Raw genomic sequence first — 23,582 nt, 5'->3', positions numbered from 1 at the left:
ATAAGATCAAATATACTTTATTGTCCCGGATGAAAATTTGTCTTGGATTAATTAATTAAAGTTGCTGCTTCACACAACAACAAACAACAATGAATACACACTATACACATAGTACAAATCACACACACACTCTCACACACACACACACACACACACACACACACACACACACACACACACGCGCGCGCGCATCAGAGTTGTTAGTCATTCATTTATTTGTGTTGTATAAAGGAATGAATGAAAGAAGGAGAGGAGAGATGGGACTGTACCTCTTTGATCCGCCCACTGGTGAAGGAGGGAGACAGGACACTGCGGATCCGTCTCCATGCATCATCCTCAGCGATAAACACGGCGTCATACAGAGGCCCGTTGAGATAGATATTCTAGAAAAATAATAATAATTATATACTGCAAGATTAACCTACTATTAATAATGCTATAATAACAATGATATTATCTATTTAAGGAGTCCTTATGTTTTTTTCCCCATACAACAACTTCAATTCAGCATTCCTTGATGAGGATGGTTTTGATCATGGCTGTGTCCATGATACACAGGATGGGCTGACGGCCATCATAGATCCTACAGACCAGCAAAAACAAAGATAGCCTCAATTCTTCGTGGCATTGATTCCACAAGATGTTGGAAACATTCCTTTGAGATTCTGGTCCATGATGACATGATTGCATCACTCAATTCCTGCAGATTTTTCAGGTTCACTTTCAAGATGTGAATCTCCCGTTCTACCACATCCCAAAGGTGTTCTATTGGATTCAGATCCTGGGAAGGCCACTGAAGAACACTGAACTCATTGTCATGTTCATGAAACCAGTTTAAGACAACTTTTGCTTTGTGACATGGTGCATTATCATGCTGAAAGTAGCCATTAGAAGATGGGTCAATTGTGGCCATGAAGGGATGCACATGGTCAGCAACAATACTCAAATAGGCTGTGGCATTCAAGCGAATATACCGTAGATAGAGACAGACAGACCCATCACAGATCCTGCACTCTTAGAAAAAAAGTGCTACCTAGAACCAAAAAGGGTTCTTCTTCCACTCTCCCTTTGAAGAAACCTTTTGGGTTCCATGTAGAACCCTTTTCCACAGAAGGTTATACAGTACCGTGCGAAAGTAATGGGACAGTGAAGCATTTTTTCTTCTTTTTGGAGTTGAAATGAGAACGTAGAGATTCTCATCTTTTATTTGATGTTATTTGTGTACATATTGGTTTATCAATCAGAAATTACAACATTTTTATGCATAATCCCCCTATTTCAGGCTACACTAAAGTGATGGGACAATTGGCTTGACAGGTGTGTTCGTCAGGTGTGTTCCATCACATAATTTGTGCAGTCTGCTATTGGTGTCTTGTCAACATGAGGACCAAAGAGATGTTATTGAAAGTCAGGGAAGCCATTATGATGCTGAAATATCAGAAAAAAATGAAACATAGCCAAAACCTTAAACCTACCAAAATCAACAGTTTGGAACTTCATTAAAAGGAAAGAAAGCACTGGTGAGCTAAGAAATCGCAAATGGCAAGGAAGACTTCCAGTGGATAACCAAAAAATGCTCACCATAATTAAAAAAAAAAACTAAAAAAAACTGCCCCATCGATTAGGAACACTCTCCAGGAGGTAGGCGTCAATGAGTCAGAGACTACCATCCGCAGAAGACTTCACCAGCAGAACTACAGAGGCTACACTGCAAGGTGCAAACCACTACTTGGCCACAAAAACAGGCTGGCCAGGTTACGGTTTGCTAAAAAGTACCTAAAAGAGCCTGCAGAGTTCTGGAAAAACATGTACCAGAGTGATGGCAAGTGTAAAGTGTGGAGAAAAAAAGGAACTGCCCAATATCCACAGCATCCCACATCATCTGTGAAATATGGGGGAGGGGGTGTTATGGCTTGGGCATGTATGGCTTCCACTGTAACTGGCTCACTTGTCTCCTTTGATGAGGATGAATTCAGAAGTGTTCAGAAACATCTTGTCAGTCCAAGTACAAGTTAATTGCTCCAAACTCATTGGACGGCATTTCACCATACAGCAGGACAATGACCCAAAACATACTGCCATAGCAACTAGGAAATTATTCAGGGCCAAAAAGAGAATCCTATAGAATCCTATAGAACATGCATTTAATTTGCTGAAGAGGAGCGCAAAACATCCTAAAAAAACAAACAACAATCGCTGCAATATAGGTCTGGCAGAGCATTACCAGAGAAGATACCCAGCGTCTGGTTGGGTCAATGGGTCACAGACTTTTGCACTTTTGCATACAAAGGATTGGGGACCAAATACTGAACATGAGTGCTTAATTTGGACATTTGCATAATGCAAAAGAAGAAAAAATGCTTGGCCCATTACTTACGCAGGGCACTGCAAATGGAACCCATAAGAGTTATTCAACCAAAGAATCCTTTTAGAACCCTTTTTTTCTTTATTTTTTTAATTACATTTTTGCCCTTTCAATGACATGGAGGGAAGACACAATCACTTCCGATTTGAATTCTGACATGTCGTGGCTCCTCTTTATTCATGCAGTTTGAGACGTGCTCAGAGGCAATATAGGAGCCTCAACCAATGAGAATCCAGGATGTTGTCAAACATTGGCAACGCACAAGTTGTGTTTGGGACCATACTACAGAATACTTAAAAGCTTAAAACTTAAATCGCTCAATAACAGATTCAAATTATTAATGTGGAAGCATGAAATTGTTGCTTGGGCAGTGTACTTGCATCAAGACAGATCATTTGTCTTGGTGTATGAGACCATTTCGTCGGTTGGATCGTCTGTGTTTGTGAAAATCGCACGGTGTCCGCCTGGTTTAAGAGTGTATACTGTAGACACTGAGAGATATATATATCCATCATAGTTAACAATAACCAGGATCAGTTTAGCAGACTCACCCCCACAGTTTCCCATATTTCTGGAAGCTCTCTGTGTCAAAATTGGTGAAACCACCCTGGGAACAAAAAAAAATAAATAAAAAATAGCCAGTTCATAAATGCTTGTCATAAACCTGAACTGTGGCTTAGTCTATGATGGCCCTTTTCCACTACAGACCGGCTCTCACTCCTCTCTTTTCGTTTTCGTTCAAAAGCTTTATTGCCCATTTTTCTGGGTAAAACAATTCATATTCAGCTCCCATGGCTTTCACCACAACAACACACATCATGGATGAGTCTACAATGTTGTTGTTTATGGGCTTAATCTCGACAAACCTTCTTATATCCCATTATCGTCCCGAGGAAAGGGATGGGTTTAGGACTAGGAATGCCTAGTTTTTTGAATATTCCATATGGCCAGTATCCATACCTGGTCAGAATAAATATAAATCAACAATCTGACTTGAAACAAAAGCAAAACGATCAAGTCATAGGTATCATTGAAACTGTTAGATAACTGTAATTATCAATACTATCATTTCTATGTATTATCACAACTAACTAACTAACAAATAATATTTTTTATTAAAACTTCTTACACTACGATCAGAGAGATGAGTAAGGCAAGGAGAGTCCATGTCTCGGTGGAGAAGTACGGAAGGTAACCCATCTTTACAGGTTCAATCGCTTCTTCTGAGTAACCCCGGACACGTCTGCTGAAGTGATTATTTTATCCCGTCATGACACCTGTGTTTCAGATCATGAAACACAGGCGAAAGAGTATGTGAGAGGTGAAGTTGAAGCCATGGCTAGTGAATGATTGAAAGGGGATCCCTGCGCAGAGGGCAAAACTCAGTGATGTTATTGTCGGCCTTTATCTTAACATCCTGCTAATAGTTGCTGCCTGTTTGATCCCTATCGGGTTTTAATAGTTTGCAGACCCATTGATTCAAGAAGGACTATGGGGCAAATATTTTTGGGCAAATATTTTCTTTCGAGTAATACTGAATTTTACATATTTGAACTCCTCTAAAAATGTGTTATGTTCTTTACATGTATGCACTTGTTTTATATCATTGGCTCCTAAAAACAGTATTTCAAAATACTAGTTCAAAACACATCACATATTACAGTAATGAAGCAACTGATTAACATGAATACAGTGCTCTTCATAAGTATTGGAAAGAGGAAGCATTTTCTGTTCTTTTAGCTCTACACTTGGATTTGAAATCAAACAATTATTATGGGGTCAAAGTAGAGATTCTCAACTTTAATTCAATGGGTTTTTAAAAAAACATTTGTAAACATACTCCCACTATTTCAGGGCTTCAAAAGTATCATATAATGTCCAAATAAAGTACTAATGTTTCGTATTAGGTCAACAATCTGCCTGAAGTCTGCGACCTCACCAGGCACTATCCACTATCCACTATCCACTCATCTTTAGAAAATCATTGACATTTCCACATGGTATTGTGTCATAGACTAGCCTCCCTACAGCAATATTATCTTGACATTGGGATCCTTTGTCCAAACCATATTTCAGGGTGTATGTTTGGTTGCAGGGGCCCAGGCTGTGCTCTCTGACTGCTCCAACTGTAGTAGACCCTGCAGTGAGGAAGAGGTCAACATGCTGCAGTACCGTCAGCCAATCACACACAAGAACCAACAGATCGCCAAGACCTCCATTGCACCATGCACGCACGCACACACACACACACACACACACACACACATACACACACACACACACACACACACACACACACACACAAACACTGTCTCAACAGCCCCTTCCTTCACTCTCACTCTCTCTCTCTGTAGGTGGGTCAGGCTGCGTATTCAGCCTCTAAGGGGGGTATTGTTGGGATGACTCTACCAATCGCCCGAGACCTGGCACCCATGGACATCCGTGTGGTCACCATCGCACCCAGTCAGTAAACACACACACATACATACGCACTCTTTCACACACTCCCCCCCCCACCCCCTTCCTCTCCATATCAGACAACCTCTCTCTCCCTCTCCTTAGGTCTGTTCTCCACTCCTCTCCTGGCGGGTTTACCTGAGAAGGTGCGTTCATTCCTAGCCCGCCAAGTGCTCTTCCCCTCGCGCCTGGGAGACCCTGCAGAGTTTGCCCACCTGGTGACATCACTGGCTGAGAACCCCATGATCAATGGAGAGGTCATCAAACTGGATGGAGCTATCCGCATGCAGCCCTGAGAGAGAGTGAGTGTGTGTGTGTGTGTGTGTGTGTGTGTGTGTGTGTGTGTGTGTGTGTGTGTGTGTGTGTGTGTGTGTCTGTGTGTGATCCAAGGTATACCACTGTGACAGCTCCGATGTGTGTGTTCATGTCTGGTACTCCAAGCTCTGCTGTACTGTATGCTCCATGCAGTTTTGTTTTGTTTTGTAAACTGATCCAGTAATAAACTTCTAATGAGTTTGAGTCTCTCCTCCTCTGTGTCTGTGTAAAGTGAGGTCAGTAGGAGCTAATAGGACAAATGAAACAAGAATGAGCCTTATGAGGCAAGTGTACCTTCATTTGTCCTATTAGAAGTGAATAGAACGCCTGGACACAGGAAATGCTAAATGCTAAAGCTCTCATAACATCACACCTGCATCAGTGTGTGGCTTTATGTACATGTCATCCACAACATTTGAGTGAAGGGAAAGGGACACATTTCTTTTGGAATGGAAAGGAGTCGAGGTACAGTATCTTGGTATACACACGTTTGCTCCAGTTTTGTACCCATTGACTCTGACCCTGTTTGTGTAAGAGGCTAGGGCTGACCCATTCTGATTCAAGATGTTTGTGTAAAAAAGGTATTTATTGCATATATTGTCCACTAAAAAGCAGATGATGGTACAAGTGTAAGGGACCAAGTGCTCCAACCTCAGTCTAGCCTGAAGATCATTCCATATCTGAGGAGCACAGCAGCTAAAAAGTTCTTCTCAATTCTGTAATCACTTGTAGCACATTAAATAGTAACAAGCTGCAAGTTTGATCGCCAATAAGTCGCCATAAAAGCAATGATGTGAGGTAAAATGGGAGTTTTAAAAGAACTGCTTTATATACAGATGAAATCCAATGATAAGCCCTTCTCAACGTCAAAGAATCCCAACCCACAGACAGATACAAAAGACAATGGTGGGTACAGAAAACATGCCTACAAATGAACTGCAGAGCAGAGTGATAAATCGGGTCTAGTGGTTTAAGAATTGAGGCTGTCGTGTGATTTTAAATTGTGTCACCATAATCACGGACAGGGAGGAGCGTTGCCAAGACAATCTTCCTCCTATTATCAAAGGTGAAGCAAGACATTTCTTTACAAAACAAGTACAAGTCTAACTCGCAAACTGTTGATCACTTTTTCAACATGTATTTTAAAAGTGTATCATCTATCTAAATGCCCAGGTACTTATAATGGGGAACTTGTTCAGTTTGGGTTCTTTTCAGGGTACAAATATGTTGATCATTGTAATCAATATTATGGGATATAGAGAAAAACATAACAGACCTCATGCATACCTCTTCAAATTAAGGTTTACCCAGATTGTTTCTAATCTAACCCATGTGCATACATGTGCCATGTTTTTTCTTCCTCAACTTGTAAATGTAAAAAACACAAACACCACCACTTTGTCTTTTTGTGGTGTTAGGAATACAGACCTCACAGATAAAAATGTTTTGATAAAGGTCATAAACCGAAACGTCGACACAATAAATAAGCAGAGGTAACAATCGTGTGTGCAGGAGTATTCATTTTTTACATACCTTTTCTTCCTAAACTCATCATCACTCAACATAGTTTACAGCTATGCAACTTGTAAAATACAGCATTTCAAACATGACATACAGTTTGCCTTTGAATATGACTTTAATGAAAGAGAATTGAAACGGCAAGTGTAGTTATAGTGGTAGTATGCAGGGTAGTTATTGTGGTAGTAAGTTTGGGATAGTTGTGGATTTCCAGAATTGTCTCTGTGTTGAAATATCTGTAAGAGAAAAATTGTCTTATCATTTGTATAGATAAAATCTAAATTATTTTGAGGTGATTTGAGAAGCCAAAATGATCATGCTTAGAATGCACTGTAAGCAGATAATGGAGGGCATACCTGTATTTTGTTTCCCTTTATGGAAAGCCCTCTCCATGCTCTCTCTGGCAAACTCCAGGTTCGCCGCCATTACTCTTTTCTTTTCAGTCTTCTCCTTCTCTCTCTCCATTTCTGTCTTCATCCTCTTCACGACATCTTCTGTAATCTTTGTCATCAACTCTTTCACTTCCCTCTCCCTCCTTTCCACCATATAATTTATCATCCCATCCATCTCTTCTCTCATGCGTTTAACGTCATCTTCTTTCTCCTTCAGGATTTTCTCCATCTCTTTCTCGACCACTTCTACTCTCTTCATTGCCTCCAACTCCTTTTTCACCCATTCAATATCCTTTTCTTTCTCCTGTTCATTCCTGTTTCTCTGTCTCTCCTCCTCTGCCCATTTCATCACCTCCATCCTCTCTTTCACTTGTTTCACCTCCATTTCTTTCTCCTCCAGGATTCTCTCCATCTCTTTCTCGGCCTCCTCTACTCTCTTCATCGCCTCCAACTCCTTTCTCATCCATTCAAAATCCTTTTCTTTCTCCTTCTCACTCCTGTCTCTCTCTCTCTCCTCCTCTGCCCATTTCATCACCTCCATCCTCTCTTTCACTTGTTTCACCTCCATTTCTTTCTCCTCCAGGATTCTCTCCATCTCTTCTACTGTCTTCATACCCGCCTCCATCTCCTTTCTCATCCATTCAATATCGTTTTCTTTCTCCTTCTCAATCTTCTCCATCTCCCTCTCCATCTCTGTCTTCATCCACTTCACGACATCTTCTGTAATCTTTCTCATCTCCTCTTCCACTTCACTCTCCCTCCTTTCCAACATATTCTTTATCACATCCATCTCTTCTCTCACGTGTTTAACGTCACATTCTTTCTCCTCCAGGATTTTCTCCTTCTCTCTCTCCACCTCCTCTACTCTCTTCATCGCCTCCAACTCCTTTCTCATCCATTCAATATCCTTTTCTTTCTTCTTCTCATTCCTGTCTTTTTCTCTCTCCTCCTCTGCCCATTTCATCACCTCCATCCTCTCTTTCACTTGTTTCACCTCCATTTCTTTCTCCTCTAGGATTCTCTCCATCTCTCTGTCGACCTCTTCTACCCTTCTCTTCATCACCTCCATTGTTTCGGTCTCCTTCTCACTCATCTTTAATCTCTCTTCGCTCTTCTTTACCTCCTTCTCTCTCTCCTGCACCACCCTCTCTCTCTCCTCCACCTCCTTCTCTCTCCTCTTCATCTCATTTCTTGTTTTTTCCATCTCCCTCTGGAAAGTCTCCTCCATCTCCTTTGTCACTTTCTCCACCTCCACCTCTTTCGCCTTTATTTCCAACTGGACAATCCTCTCCTCCAAATCCTTTTTGTTATTTTCCTGCGTCTTTTGAATGCGACTGAGTATTGCATTGCATTCATTCACTTTCTCAGTGTCTCTATCCAACACTTTCCTCTTCCTCTCCATATTATCTTTAAGATGGTTGACTATCTTCCTCTTCCTCTCCACCATTTCTCTGTCCTTGTCCACCATTTCTCTGTCCTTGTCCACCCTCTCTCTCTCCTCCTTCAGCCTCTCCTTCTCTGCATCGGTGTGCTCCTTCACCTTATGCAGAAGGTTTTGGGCTCCCTCCACCTCTTCCGCTCTCTCCTCCATCTCCCTCCTCCAACCCTCCTTCTCTTCCTTTCTTTCTTTAGCCATTCTGGCCCTCTCTCTCGTGTGCCTGGCCCGTCTTGATGTCCTCTGTGGGAGTGGGGTGTAGGCTGCGAAAGCTGCCGGTCCTGCTGCCTCCATCATCAGGGCAGCCTGATCCTCTTTACACTCCTGTGGACATACAGTGAACACACTACAGGTGCAGTCTCGAGAATGTCTTCCTGACGCCTTTACGCATACAGCTTTGTGATGCTTAGACAGTAATGACATAATTCATGTTTACATTTCTTTAATTTTCGACGCATTGTCGTTATTCGTGACGCATCAATGACCAATTGATTATCTGGCAATGCAATGAAAAAAGCGTGTGGAAAACAGTCGTTAATGATGTAGTGGAATTTAAATCATGGTATTTTGAAATAACATACCGTTAACCAGAGCTGTTGATTCATTCAGAGACTTTATTCACAGAGAACAAAGCCGGGTCAGGTTTGCAAAGTTGAACACACTTTTCACTTCCGTTACCTGTCTTTTTATAGACTTCACATAGGTCAACACCCTTCATTCAACAAACGTCTACTTCCTGTTTACATACACCAATAATATTCAAGAACTACATTTCGTCATCCCGGGGCTACGCCCCCTTTGGCTTGGCGCCGATCAGTCTACTGTAGAGATCAATTGATCTAGGCTGTTTTCTAAAGCCCTTTTGCCTTGGCTGTTTACAACTGTGTTTATCACCCATCCATCCTGTCCCCAGATCACCTGATCATGTTTACACAGCTGTATACCACTCTACTTCAAAGCATCCATACCCCCTAGTCAGCCCCCACCTAAGTGATCTCACCCCTCTGAGATGTTCCAGGACCATCTGGTGTCCTTGTGACCTTTTCCCCTAGGTGTGGGATTACTAAGGCTAGTATTTGTCTTTAAATTTACTATATATTCCCCCCTTTGGGACTTAATAGTCCCACATCAATGACACAGCAATAAAACATATAAGTGATTTCAAGACAACATACATAGGCGACTCACAGAAGTAAACATAACCTGTATGACATCAACAGCATGACATTCTATTAGCTCCTGGGGACACGCCTCCTTTACAGGTGGGGGCGAAAAACCCATTCTTTCATTAGGGAAAATTCCCCCACGGTTCTCACCATATCCAATCATTGAGCAACCACGTTACAGGTCTGCAAACGAGCACCCGTCCCCATGAGCAACAACTAAACTACATTTAAATGATTACACAAATTGTTAATAAAAATAAAACAACACACAACACATCAACCTATAATGGGACTTTATGTCCAACACAGGGGACCATCCCCTGTCTCTGATCCATAGCCATCCCATTGTGTCTCTATGCATACATTCAACATGGTCATTCTATCAGTACTACACACAATAATTGTCACACATAACACTTTAAAACACGTCAATGTCCATTCAAATTGTCAATATTCCCAAAGGGAATATAGTCCTTGTATGGCCAGGGTTTCGTCTTTCTTGAGGATTGTAGCAATGCTTCTCCCATGTAGGTGTTGCTGTTAGCGCTTGCTAGTCCTGGCTGGGAGTGTAGACGATCTCGTCATCATCGGATGAGGGGGCAGAAGACTCACTGCTGCCTCCCCAGTCGAGAACAGGATATAGGTCTAGTTGGCCTCCCATTCTGTTGAGTGCCATTGGAGCTATCCCTCTGGTTACACTCATCTGCTTAATTGTGCTCTGTATAAAAAAGGATCTCAAAACAGGCATTATACAACAAAATAACAGTCCTAACACTACAATCACTATCACAACCATTATTCCCATTTTCGCCAACATTCCTCCCCATGATCCTAGGATGTTGTCAAACCAGTCTAATTTCCCAAAGTCTGTGCCCTCATTCCTTCTGTGCTCCTGCACGATCTCACCCATTCCTTCGTCTTCTTCTCTGGTTTGCCTGAGTTCTTGCCTCGGGACCCTGGTGCTGTGGTTCTAGTGGTACCAGGTTAGGCTCCCTCGATCTTGTATTGCAGTGGGGGTGGCTCTCACTACCTCGTACAGTCCCTCTCTCCTTGGCTCGTTCCACTTCCTTCTGAAGACTTTGATGTACACCTGGTCTCCTGGAGTTCTCGGATTGGGCAGGGGTGTCTCCGGCTCCAGCTGCTTGTCTTTTTCCTGTGAACATATAACTTTGTGTATCTCAGTTAATCAATTCATATATTGTATCAATTCTATCTGGCGTTGTTCAAGCGGTGGTCCTTTGTAAGGTCCTCTTATTGTTAGCAATGGCATGGGTCGACCCGTAAGCATTTCATGCGGTGTTAAATTCGTGTTTCTGTTAGTTTGCATGCGATAGTTCATTAATACAAGTGGCAAGGCATTTACACAATTAAGCTTTGCACTGGCACATATCTTATTCAGCTTTGTTTTGAGGGTACCATTTATTCATTCTACCATTCCTTGTGATTGTGAATGGTAGACACAACCCAATCTTTGCATTATTCTTAACTGCTGTATGACTTGTTTCACAGTTTTCTGAATAAATACTGCACCATTATCTGAGCTAATCTCATTAGTTATTCCAAATCTGGGTATTTCTTCTCTTGTTAGAAATGTAACCCCTGTTCCCTGCTTCTACCCATCTTCTGAATCTATCTATATCAACAAGCATGTATCTCTTCCCAATTACCTTTTTTATCATGTCTCCATATTCCATTACCAAATTTGTAATTTAAATGTTTTTAATAAATTAACCTATAAGTTTAAATGCATTTTCTACCATTGCCTGTACATAGGGTGCCCAATACCCTTGGATTTTTATCTTTCTCACAACTTCTCCCCTTGCGCAGTGATCAAAAATCCCCAGTAGCCCAGTAGGCGCTACTATAGTACCCTCATATGATCTCCACAATCCTGTAGAGTCCACCTTCGCCCCCCTTCAGAGCCACATGGATTGCTCAAATGGCCCTGCAATCCGATGCATGCGTATCATATCCTCTAGTTGCGTTATTGGTTCTATTTAATTGATTATCTGACTTTTCTTTCATCTGAACCTGTTGTTCAACCAATATGGCTACTTCCTGTGGTATATATTATTTTTATGAATTCCTTATCCGCAAAATGTTTTACCAATGGGTTACTTGTTTCTTTCCAAATACTTTTTAATGTGGTTCTCATCATTGGTCCCAAGACTCTTGCTCTATACCCTTTATTTACCATTTATGACCCATGATGAGCAGCATTAGGTCTATTATACCACTTTTGTACGAATTCTAATTCATCTATTTGTATAGCTGCTCCCTGTTTTCCCCTATAATATACTGTGACATTAATGGGACAACCAGATTTTTGGTTTGCTCCTGCCAGATTTGTTCTTGGCAGGAGTTGCAATTTAAGTCAAATCATGGTCTCCTTGCATCTGGCAATTGGGCTTCAATACATTTTCTCCATCTTAACCAATTTTGCTCTATTTCATAATTTATTTCCCTTAACCAGTAAACATTTGCGCTTGCAGTTATTGGTATTTCTTGTATCTTTATTACCATATTATCTACATATACACCTTCTGGGGAACACCATATTTTCATCCCCAGCATGCATATTGCATCCCTCCCCAAGAGATTCACCGGAGTCCGGTCAGAGATTAGTATGGGCAGGGTTGTGGCTCTATCTCCTATCTTCTATTTGAACCTACAGCATTGGTTCTTGATCAGCTTCTGTGGTTAATACTGGAAGCTAGTAACCATAATTTAGTCCCCTATATGGATTGGCCGGTCCTTGCGGAGGCCTCTGCTGTTGCTGACTATAGCCCTGTTTACTATTCTCCCTCGATTTCGGATTAGTACAATCCCTTTGGAAATGTCCAGCACATGTCAGATGGACCTTTTGGGTTTGTTCTTTGGAACCGTCCTTGGGGTCTCTTTCTGCCCTTCCCTGGCTTAAACTGCTGGGGCTGCTGCGTATGCACCTGAACTACAAGTACGGTGGGTTGCTCTTGTCCCTGAGGTCTCAGCACTGGAAGTGGTTCTGGTATGGCTCTGTATGGAACTGGTTTCTTGGTTTCGGCGCCCATTACGCCTTGTTTTCGTTTTGTGAGTTCCCCCAGCTGGAGCTGTGTTAACCTTCTCTGGTCCCCCTTTTCTTGCTCCTTTAGCCTTGACTCATCCTTGTGTGTTTTGGACGTGAGTCCCACCACATCCTCTAACCTGCTTTTCACCGGAGGGGACATGGCATCTACCACTGCGGTTCTGAACAGAGTTGTCATCAGTGGGTCTCCCTCTGGGTCTACTTCAGTCTCTAGTTTCCACTTCTTTGGTTGCTGGTGCAGGTATGTGGCAGGATCCTCAGTCTCTCCCAGTGGGTCTCCCTTCAGGGTCTTAATATCCATCCTTTGTGGATATTCTTCTCTCAGGGTTGTCCACCTCTCATTTCTGGAACAATTTTAACATATCTCTCTCTTTCTTGACTTTACTCGAGTTTTGGGGTTTCTTATCAGTGTTCCCATTTCCTTACCCACTGCAACATCAAATGTCCCTTCTTTTGGCCACTTAGTATAATTCTTACTGGTTAGTTTTTCCCATTTTTCTGACATCTCTTTTATTTGGTTATTTAAAAGAGGGTTTTTATTCTCTAATATTTCTACTGGAGTTACCAGGGTAATCCCTTTCTCCATTTTTCCTTTTGCAGTAATTATTTTTTAGGGTTATTGTAAAATGTCTTACTCTCTTTTCTGTAATTTGTCAAAAGAGAACAATATTGTATTATTGGTTATCTAGGATTCTACTGTATAATTAAAGAAATATGTTAGGCAACCACTTTGGACTCAACTTGAGATATCCTAATCACAATTGGTGTCTTACACCTTGGGAATCAAATATAGATATAACCAACAACTTATGTACTTGCATGTATGTATATGTGTTTGAGAATGTGGTTGTATGTATGACAATGTATGAATGAGTATGTGTCTATATTGGTATAATTATGTGTATGTGTCTATGTCTTTATGGGTAAGACTCATGTACGTGTTCCACCGCGGAGGCCAAAGGTCCAGGGCGATCTATACAAATTTTCTATACTAAAAGCACGAATTCTGCTTACTTTGTTTTTGAGCTCATTAAATTTGTATAAATTGGTCCCGGTCCCCTTCTCAACGATAGTTCACGATGCGAGCCTTATTTATCCATCCTGTTCGTGACGCCAAATATGTAGTGGAATTTAAATCATGGTATTTTGAAATAACATACCGTTAACCAGAGCTGTTGATTCATTCAGAGACTTTATTCACAGAGAACAAAGCCGGGTCAGGTTTGCAAAGTTGAAAACACTTTTCACTTCCGTTACCTGTCTTTTTATAGACTTCACATAGGTCAACAACCTTCATTCAACAAACGTCTACTTCCTGTTTACATACACCAATAATATTCAAGAACTACATTTCGTCATGCCGGGGCTACGCCCCCTTTGGCTTGGCGCCGATCAGTCTACTGTAGAAATCAATTGACCTAGGCTGTTTTCTAAAGCCCTTTTGTCTTGGCTGTTTACAACTGTGTTTATCACCCATCCATCCTGTCCCCAGATCACCTGATGATGTTTACACAGCTGTATACCACTCTACTTCAAAGCATCCATACCCCCTAGTCAGCCCCCACCTAAGTGATCTCACCCCTCTGAGATGTTCCAGGACCATCTGGTGTCCTTGTGACCTTTTCCCCTAGGTGTGGGATTACTAAGGCTAGTATTTGTCTTTAAATTTACTATAATGACAGATTTGAGAAGCACATTTCTTCAATGGTGGCCGCATGGCATTCCTGTGCAGGTGACAATGGTCATTTTTCAAAACGACAAGGATATTTAAACACCTGATTATTTGTTTGGTATGCTCTATGGCCTCGGCTACAGACCTCATCGAAGTGACACTTAGATATCTTAGGGTGCACATATCACGTCTTGGTCTAGCGGATAGGAATCTGCCTTTTAACGCAGGGCGGCCCGGGTTCGATTCCCGTCATGGTAAATGATTCTTGTAGAAAAATAAAATGAGTCACAACGTGTGCAACAGAACAGTTCGAAATCTCTTTACATTTGCATCGTCATGAACATGAGTTATATCAGGCTAGCTCATTTTTTCTTTGTTCATTTTAAGTGTAGAAACAATATTTCGTTTGTGACCATTTTTTTCTGCCGTTTTGACAAGTCTCATGACTAAAGAACACAAGGCTGTCTGCTGAAGGACGCTTGACTGTAGATTTTTGCTTCGTGTCAAAAGCACTCCCTGACGCACACTTTTTCAAAGCAGGTGAATTCATCAGATCTGTTTGAAACATTGCATTTCATCCAGTCAATACGACTGCTTAGATACTCGCAGCACAGTTGCCCCCTATAAATTGCCCATGAGCGCGGAGCTTGTCTTTGTCAATGTAACAACGTTGCTCCATCAAGGGGAGCCGCCGGTTCGACGCCCCTGTAAGCACGTGTCTCCAATTTGTAGCCCTATGGAAAATTAGGCCTAACTATTAAAAGTTCTTTGATTAATAAATAGGAACTAATAAATAGTATAAATAGAATAAGTTCATTAATAGAATACATAGGACTTAAAAAGGGTAAAACTATTACTATGTTTGATATTGAATAGAGTTTCATGGGTTAAGTTCATGTATTGAATTATTTACCTGATGTAAAATGTATTTTGTTTTCTTAAATACTGTGTTCACAATGCTGGCAATATTGTAAAGGAATTTATTTTTGATTTCTGTGAGAAAAGATTCAAATGTAAAGTTTGTGCATTTTGTTTATTTTCATGAGCCAATGAAAAAGTGAGATGAAGGTCAGGTGTCAGGTGGATGAGAAGGAGAAGTTAGATTCGGGATGGCGAAGAAAGAAAACGCATGGAATATGCTGCTGTGCTGAGTAAGGTTAATATTGTGGAAATAGGTAGCCCACTTATTTCTGTGTTTAGAACAAGGTAATAATGCGAGTGCACAACCCGTGCATCTTATAAGTTATTACGTTCGGCGTATGACCTGTTTTGGAACAATTTCTCTGCAGAGGAGTAACCGTTCCGACGGTCAACCACCTGGCTTAGCCTAGCCTACAGTGAGAGAGCTAGTTTTTCTTCGGAGGCTTATGGGCTGTGTGTTCGACCAACACGGGAGTTCAAAACGTCGATAGCCACCGGGAGAGACAGTGGCACAAAAGATTCCTGCCGTTTGAGAGAACTACCCCGGTTGCCGAGAGAGGAGCTTCGCGAGGCTGCCGGCTTAAGGAACTGGGAGTTTGGTTTTTGTCGTCTTGCTCGTGGGAGTGAAGGAGCCGCCATTTTAGGTGAGCTACAACGCACGCAAGCTACACGCGCCAGGCCTGCAACGCACTGGACTTTGGTATTGTTGTCGTAGTTATCATTGCCGGCTTTAGAATAGGTTTTATTTCTTTTCATTGAGGTTTACAGTGTTTACCATTTACATTTTGATATTTGTATGTGCATGTTAAGAGTTATTGTATTTCATTTCATGTACTCTATTTTGGGGATTTAATATAAATGAAAGAGGACTGATTTGAATAAAATAAACAAAAGACAAGTAATTGGTGGGACTGTGTTAATGTGAACAGACAAAGTAAAAATACAATAATAGTTAGAGATAACATTTTATTTAAAGAATTCAGGTTAGCCACCCCTATTAATTGCCCAGACCAGCAAAGGGGCGCTACAAATTCCTTTGTTTTTGTTTCAGGCAAGCCACTGTGAGACGCCTTTGCGCATACAGCTTTTCGATGCTTCGACAGTAATGACATAATTCATGTTTACATTTCTTTAATTTTCGACGCATTGTCGTTATTCGTGAGGCATCAATGACCAACTGATATTATGGCAATGCAATGAAAAAAGCGTGTGGAAAACAGTGTTAATGACAGATTCGAGAAGCACATTTCTTCAATGTTGGCCGCATGGCATTCCTGTGCAGGTGACAATGGTCATTTTTCAAAACGACAAGGATATTTAAACACATGATTATTTGTTTGCTGTGCTTTATGGCCTCTGCTACAGACCTCATCGAAATGACACTTAGATATCTTAGGGTGCACATATCACGTCTTCCCAAATGGTCTTTAGGAGATGAAGTGCTACGTGGGCGAAAGTGCAAATATAGGCCTGCCTATATAAATAGATAATAACAATTTTAAGATAAAAAGAAAATGCTGGGGACATGTAATAAATTAGTAATACGCATAGTGATAAGACAATTAGAGATAACAGGACGTAAAACCCCCATAATAAAGTGGCCATGCGTAAGTGTTGTGATATATTAACAAACATTTTAGAAAAAGGTAGACGGTAATAAGTGCTGATGTCCTACAATTCGAGAAAATCACACACTATATATACATACATATGTAAACCACACACAGAGACACAAATAAATATGAAAGTGATGAAGTATATGCTGTAGTATAATAAATACAAATATATATATATATATTATATATACACTCAACAAACACTTTATTAGGAACACCTGTACACATTCTCATGGTGGAGGTGGTGTAATGGTGTGGGGAATGTTTATTTGGCACTCTTTGGGCCTGTTAATACCAATCAATCATATTGCTTGAATGCCACAGCCTATTTGAGTATTGTTGCTGACCATGTGATCATGGACCAGAATGTCAAAGAAATGTTATAAACATCTTGTGGAATCAATGCCACAAAGAATTGAGTTTGTTTTCAGAGCAAAGGGAGGCCCTACCGAGTATAGTATAGTGTTCCTAATAACGTGCTCAGTGAGTGTGTATATACAGTGCGGGAAAATAAGTATTCAACACATCAACAAATGTTTAATTCAACATATTTCCATTGCAGCCATTCACATGAAATTTAGATCAGACATAGGTATTAACTCAGTAAAACTACTCAGCTAAAGAATTTGTAACACCAATCAATAAAAAAAAGTTGTGCAATTCTCCAGGGGAAGGAGAAGGACTGGAGAGTAGGGGGAGCCCAACGGGCCTGCCGAGCCAGAGAAGAGCCACTCCAACAGCAGCACGCTGTCCGGCTGGCGGGACAACATCATCTTCATCAACGAGGTCTTCCACCAGGTACAGCTGACCCTGTATCCCTTGCTGCAGTGTTGACAGGAGGCTGCTGCTGAGGTTCCTCCACTGCTGCACTGCCTCACACATCCAGCAGGGGGCAGCAGCAGAGCAGCTCAGGGCTTTGCAGCACAGGCTGGATTTTTCCTGCTCCTCCTTTGTGGACCTGTCAGCATAGGAGCAGAGGGACACAGCACAGAGCTCATCCCACTTAGACACAGTCCGTCTGGGGTAAGGACAGACACACTGATCTCTGATGAGGAGGGAGGAGGATTTCTCATTGTACAATGTACGCTCCCTCCTCTGTCTCCCCTCAGCTCCAGCAAAGCCCTCCTCCTGCAGCTCCTGTACCTGGTCCCTGTGGGAGGTGGGAGGTGAGAGGGGGGCGGTGAGGCGTGCTGTGTCCCTCTGCAGTGCCCTTGGTGGAGAGCTGGACCTCAGTGAGACTACAAACCAAAGTTATACATAGTTAGTATATAGCTGGTATATGATTCCAATTCTCAGAATGAGCCATGAATCAGGAAATTTGGTGTTTCACATAATTAGCAATGTTTTTTTAAATTGTTTTTTAATGACTGCCATGGGAGTGGCTGTGGACAAAATCTGCGATGGCCCTATATCCAATTACATTTTTGAAGTCCCTCTCTATCAGAAGAGGTTTTATGTTCTCATCTTTAAACCCAGATGAACATGTATTTTAATCTGAACTGTCCTAGTCTATTAAATATAACTTGAAATGGTGACTGACTACTGCTTGAGTTTGTTTTGTGTGAATCTGTTATGACACCAACTCTCATTACAGACCATTATTGACCAATAAGACACTTTACTACATTTCTATTTCTATCTCTCCACAGGACGAAAATCATTCCTATGGGATTTCTCATAGAGTGAAATGGGGCAGATTTCTTGACAGATTTCATGTTGACAGACATCAATAGCAGACTCCAAAGTCACTAGGTCTCAACTACCCAGCTGAAGCATATTGAACAACATTTATTTATTTGTGTTCTAATGGCCTACTCTATGTTACTACTCTAACTCTGTGATAGGTGTTGGGTTTTAATAACGGAGACTGAAGCCAGAGCTAACTTCGGAGCGTGCTCTCCATTTTATTAACCAAAATGCCACTAATTGAAAACAGGTACGGTCATGTGAATCTAGGGAAATGGCACAAGAAAGACGCAATCCTAGCAACGACAATTGTCAATAGCACTAATTATTCTGCTCTGCATTTAATGCGTTGTTTTTAGCACTCAATGTTATATTTATTTTGTGTTTGCGTGTCTGTCTAATTTTTGGGCTGTCTAATTTATTTTCTGTTTGTGGCTGTCTAATTTTGGTTAGATACACTTGAAGGAGGACAGTACACTAGACGTTTACTTAAGACTGATGTAATATTCAAACTGTCTCACACTACAGGTATTCAACATTTTCTTCTCTCTGTTGTAGCTCCTGTAGGTGTTTACTATGCCCTGACTGATATCAGGACTTTGGCAGAGGAGATGGATAAATTGGCTAATGGTACTACGTAATCACGAGAAATATTGGGAAATGAGACTAATATATAATAATATATGCAATTTAGCTACCGCTTTTATCCAAAGCGACTTACATTGCAGTGAGTGCATATTTTTTCAGTATGTATGGTCCCAGCAGAAATATAACCCACAACCTAAGCGTTGTTTGCGCCAAATTGTCAACATTCTAGAGCACCAAGGGCGACTTCATTTTGTAGCCAATCCAAGTATTATTGCTAGGTGAATACCACATAAAACACTTGGCACTCCAGGTGGTGAGTGTACCAGAATTCTTTGGCGGTGAGTGAGTTAAACGCAGATGACGGTTCAAGATACAGCATCAGTAGACAAACATGTTTTGCAGCGCTCACTCAGTCCTGTACATGATGCTCATGGTGTCAACTCAACATATTGTATGTGTAAAATAGGACAAGCAGATCTCACTCACTCGTAAGATGAGGAAAGTGGTTCTTTTATATTTCCTGTTGTTACTTTTATATTTTTTCATGTTTTTATTATTCATTTTGGTAATTCTTGATTATTATACTTTGTTTAAAATAATCAAAGAGGGGACTGTTGGAATTGTACAATATTCTATGTGCCTCTCGACCTTTCACCTAGTGGTACCATGCCATAACCAGTACACAATGCAGAGACATGAAATCAGATGCTAGGGAATGGGGGGCCTAGGACCTGAAGCCCTCCAAGGCCAAATTCCATTGCAAGTCTATATATTCTAGTAGTAGTGTTACTATACTGGTACACAGTACACAGTGTGTCTTTATTCTTGATGGAAAGTTGGAGGACATTACATATGAATTAGTTTATTTGTGTTTACTTAATGTGGGGATGAAATATGTTCCTCTGACACTAGACACCAAAATCACTACTATAGAGAGTGAAATGTTTGATTCTGTCTTTGAGATTCTTATAGCCCAATTGTGTGCAATAATATCTATTTACTAAAATCTGATCTTTAAGAAAGATATTTTTCTCCCTCTTTACGCAGTCTTGGATATTGCTCTGTTAAAGAGAAACAATGTTTCTTCTGGAACTTGTATATAATATGTTAAAGGCGTGATAATATGGTAAAGGCTTAAGTGTTAAGTTTGACCTCATAGCAGTTCTGGCCCTGTGGCTCAGGATCAGTGTACTGCTGCTGAGCGGGTGTGGAGAAAGAGTCAGCCCCCGACCACGCAGTGGAGGACAGCTGCCCATCCGGTCCCATACGCAGGACGGTATTCACCACAGAGATGTCTGTCTGCTACTCACAACACACACACATACACACATCTCTTTAGCTAAAATGCATGGAGGTGGCTAGCAAGCTAGCTAGTTCAAGCTAAAGGTAACTCTTAGCAACGCCCTTAGACACTGTCAACGGGTTACTTAGCCACCTAGCAGCTAACAATGCTATCATTGCTTCTAACTGGCAAAATAATCATTGCACACACAATTTGTGAGATATGTGTCTCCTGTAAAATGTAATTAAATGTCACATACCCTCTTCAAAGTCGCTGTCGCTTTCCTCTTCACGATCGCGAACCTTGCAAAAAAGAAAACACGAACAACCCGTCGTAGAGACGGCAGACCGCAGTCCACGCACTCGCGCAGCCAATCCTGAATATCACCGAGGCATTTTTCAGTCCGTTTTGCTCAGAAAATCAGCAGGTTTGTGTCGATGTGAACATCAACTGAAGTCTGTTGTTATCTGGAGCGGACTGAACATTCCATAGAATGTTGCTAATGTTCTATATTGAAAGGTTGCATAGCAACACACCGTTTTGAAAATAATGAGTAATAATGATGCATGACATGTATCATGAACACTTTTCAAAAATGCGTTACCATGTGACCTCTAGAAATAGAACATGAGCAGCCTTCCATGTTTGATCCAGCGCTACGCAGCAACACACCTCTGATGATGTTGACATTGACGAGACCCAGCTAGTCTTCTGAGCGCTAGCATTACTACGCCACTAGCATTAGCAAGGAAAGGTACTGAGAAACGCAGGTTTGGCTGCGGGAGTGCATGGATAGCGGACTGCCATTTCTACGACAGGTTGTTCCTGTTTTCTTTTTGAGAGTACAGCGACTTCGAAGCAGGTATGTCACGTTTAATTACATTTTACAGTAGACACGTGGTAAACAAATGCATCTGTGTAATGGCATGACTGTTAGTCCGTCAGTAGCAACGGTGGTAGCATTGTTAGCTTTAGCTTGAACTAGCTCGCTTGCTCGTCACCAACATGCATGTTCGACTTGTGCCGTGTTGTTTTAGCAACACGTATCGAGTGGTTGTCTAACTATCGTTCAGATATGGTCCAACTATCGTCACATACCCTCTCCGAGGTCGCTGCCGTCGCTTCCCTCTTCACGATCGCGGACCCAGCAAAAAAGAAAACACGGAAGTAAAAACGGCAGGCCGCAGTCAAAACCTGAAAAACACTGAGGCATTTTTCAGCCCGTTTTGCTCCGAAAATCAGCTGGTTTGTGTCGATGTAAACATCAGCTCAAGTTTGTTGTTATCTGGAGCGGATTGAACATTCCATAGAATGTTGCTAATGTTCTATATTGAAAGGTTACATAGCAACACACAATTTTGAAAACAATTCATAATAATCATAGATGACATGTATCATAAAGACTTGAACAGCATTCTATGGAATGTTTCATCCAGCGCTACACAGCAATACACTTGATATTGATGTTTACATTGAGACCCAGCTGGTTTTCTGACAGCTAGCATTACTCAGCCATTAGCATTAGCAAAGAAGGACTGAAAAATGCCTTCGTGTTTTTCAGGATTGGCTGTGCGTGGACTGGGGGCAGCCGTTTCTATGACAGGTTGTTGTTCTTGTTTTCTTTTTTGCAGGGCTCCAGTTGTGAGGACAGCGAAGCGGGTATGTAACGTTTAATTACATTTTACAGTAGTAGAGTCAACAAATGTATCTGGGTAATGGCATGACACTTTGTCAGTTGGTAGCAATGGTAGCATTGTTAGCTTTAGCTTGAACTAGCTAGCTTGCTAGTCACCTACATTTTGGGTTTGTGGTGTGTTGTTTCACAACAAATATTGAGTGGTTCTCTAACTGTCGTTCAGAGAGAGTCTAATTGTTATTGCTCATACTTCTACTTCTTTTTCTTATCATTATTATTCCAATTCTTCCGATTTTTTGGTATGCTACTCCTCTTCCAGCTTTTAGGCTGTTTACACTAATCAAACTTTAAAACGTGCAGAGAGGTCTAACTTGATTAATATATTTTAAACTCATTATATTTATTCAGCTCTTTGTAACTCAAAAAGTCCTATTTTTTAACATGGTGGTTTTTTAACGTACATCATGGTGTTGATGTAGGCGAACATTCTGAGATCCCCATTGTTACTGCAACTGTTATGCAAAACACATTCTTAGAATGATTACGCAACAATGCACTCTCTTGGCTACCAGTTCTACCCCACTAAAACCACTATTTAACCAACCAACTAACCCTCTACCCACTCCGCTGAACTACCCCAGGCTCATCCTGTCTATCTGTGACTCTATGACCTTTTAAACTGCTATCTGTCTTTCCAACCTTATATCTATCTAAGCTTTCAACTACCTGGCATCATCCTTTCTTCCTTTCACTGGTCACTACTGCTTCACTGAGTATACCCCATACTGATTACCCTCTTAATTGTTAGATTTACCTATACTCTCTCTCATCTATTCATTCTCTTTCATCCATCTATTCATCCTTCCAATCAACCAACCAACCTATCTCACTTTCTTTCAACTACCGAAAACATATTCATCAACCCTGATAAAAGCTTTCTGATACCTATTAAACTTTTTGAACTATTAAGCTTTTTGTAACTCCAAAAACTCTCATCCAGTTGATGAAATGTTGATTTCGGCCAACATTCTGAGAGCCACCATTGTTTCTACAACTGCTATGGAACTGTCAGAACTCTTGAATAAAAACAACAGGAAACCTGCAGCCCTGTCTGATGCCCCCTTGTTTTCTCATTCCCCTCGACTCTCTGGTTGAGGGGGAGGAACAGGACTCCTCATCTCACCAAAGTGGTCACATAATGTCCTTCCCCTGTCACACCTGTACATATCCACCTTTGTATTCCATGCTGTTTCTGTCACCTCCCCTGTCAAACTTCACATTGTCGTTATTTATCGTCCACCAGGTCAGCTTGGCCACTTCTTAGATGAGATGGATGTCCTTCTCGGCTTCTTCCCTGAGGACGGCACACCGCTCACACTACTGGGTGACTTCAACATCCAGTCAGAGAAGCTTCACTCGTCTGGAGTACTTGACCTTACTCTTCTTCGCCCTGTCCCACTGTCCTCCGA

General features: G+C 41.3%; 1 pseudogene across 1 annotated transcript in view; it reads right to left on the bottom strand.

Annotated features, from left to right (window-relative positions):
* The window catches only part of LOC310824106 (cytochrome P450 3A27-like), a 28,404-nt pseudogene extending 5,507 nt beyond the window's left edge, over window positions 1-22,897 (bottom strand). Inside the window, exons 1-4 of the transcript in view lie at window positions 22,893-22,897; window positions 22,575-22,625; window positions 493-583; window positions 270-383 (exon numbers count right to left, since the gene is read on the bottom strand). The product of the transcript in view is annotated as a cytochrome P450 3A27-like (transcript). The remainder of the gene's footprint in view (window positions 1-269; window positions 384-492; window positions 584-22,574; window positions 22,626-22,892) is intronic.
* Window positions 22,898-23,582: the final 685 nt, after the last annotated feature.

The sequence above is a fragment of the Argentina silus genome, assembly GCF_951799395.1.
Source record: "Argentina silus genome assembly, chromosome: Y".
NCBI lineage: Eukaryota > Metazoa > Chordata > Actinopteri > Argentiniformes > Argentinidae > Argentina > Argentina silus.
Note: the sequence above shows the minus strand (reverse complement) of the source record. Positions and strands in the feature narration are given on the sequence as shown.